Below are 1,787 nucleotides of genomic sequence, written 5' to 3'. Positions count from 1 at the left end.
ATGTGTATGCTATTGAAATCAAGTCGGATCAAACCAAATATGATTGTTATATTTAGGATGTTAAATTTTAATCCATTGTAACCACAAGGCAAATATAATGAAAAATATATACAGATAGAAATAAGAAGGCACTCAAAATGGTACAACCAAAAAAAATCAAATAAATAAAAAAGTGGACATAAGTGGGAGAACTGAGGGACAAAAGAGTATAAGACTTACAAAGACAAAACAGAAAAATGGCAAACAAAAGTCCTGCATCATCGGTAGTGAATTTAAATATAAATGGATTAAACTCTCCAGTCCAAAGGCAGACTGGATAAAAAGCATGACCCAATTATATGCTGTCTGCAAGAGACTCAACTTAAATTCAAAGACATAAGTAGGTTGAAAGTGAAAAGATGGAAAAAAATATACCATGTAAGTAGCAACCAAAAGAAATCAGAGGTAGCTTTACTTATATTAGATAAAATGCACTTTAAGTCAAAAGCAGTTATGTGGGACAAAGTCAGTCATTATATACTTATAAAGGGACTATTTAAACAAGAAGATGTAACAATTATAAATATACATTCACCTAACAGCAAAGCCCCAAAATATAGGAAGGAAATTCTGACAGATTTGAAGGGAGAAATTGACGGTTCTACACTGATATTTGAATAATGGATAGAACATCTAGAGAGAAGCTCAATAAAGAAAAACAGGACTTGAACAATACACTAAACAAACTAGACCTAACAGACATATATAGAATATTCCATCCAACAACAGCAGAATATACTTTCTCTTCAAGTGAACATGGATCATTCTCCAGGATATACTATATCTTAGGAAATAATAGTACTTACTTCATAGGGTTTTGGGGGGTTTAAACATAGAAAACAGAACAATGACTGAATTATCACTGTTTGCTATCATATTTTTCCTATTTATATTTACTGAATTTTTCTAATTGCATATCCAAGAGTCACAGAGAGAGTAAGTATATTTTGAAGGAGATATTACTGTGTAATTTCTCTATCATTTACCAAACAGTTTTATAGATGGTCTCATTTAATCTTTATAACAATCCTCCAAGTTGGATAAAGGCAATATCACTCCTAATAAGCACATGAAATAAATGAGACTCAAGGGTTAAGTGGCTTGTTTAAAGTCACTTGACTGGTAAACGGCAAAGCCTGAACAAAAGTCCAGATTGTTTACACAGAGCCTAGTACTTGTTACCCTATGCAAAGGCTGAATGAATCAGAGGTTTTGTGGAAGTGCTAGGATGTTGAATTGTGCTTTGGAAGTCAAGGGTTTTTATAGCTAGAGAAAAGAACAATGGGCCTTTTTAAGGGACAGAACAACTTAAGTGAAAACATTAAGTTTGGAATAAGGTTGTCATACATTTATAAGACATATCCTGTAGAAATATAATTCAGCCCTCCAGTGTGGAGTTTACCAGATTTCCAGATTTTTCTGAAATTTCTAAAGTATTAACAATTATTGTAAGTAATTTTGGGGATTCTCATATTGTTTTTTATTCAATATCTAGATCCTAGCAGTTCTCATTCCATTGTCTTCGTCAAAATTGTTGAATACATATTCTTATGCTTCTTAACTTATGCAGACTCCCAGATGATCCAAGAATTGTGTTTGTTTGAGGCTTGTCAGAGCTTCACACTGATATTTCAGGTTAGTCTGGGATACTAGAATTTGATACTACTGATAGCATGTGGCAGGCCATCTAATTCCTGTCCATTCTTTCTTCTCAGCTAGGCAAGGGCCCAGACTGAGCCTGGCAGGTG

This window comes from Choloepus didactylus, chromosome 2 (genome assembly GCF_015220235.1).
Source record: "Choloepus didactylus isolate mChoDid1 chromosome 2, mChoDid1.pri, whole genome shotgun sequence".
Taxonomy (NCBI): Eukaryota; Metazoa; Chordata; class Mammalia; order Pilosa; family Megalonychidae; genus Choloepus; species Choloepus didactylus.
Note: the sequence above shows the minus strand (reverse complement) of the source record.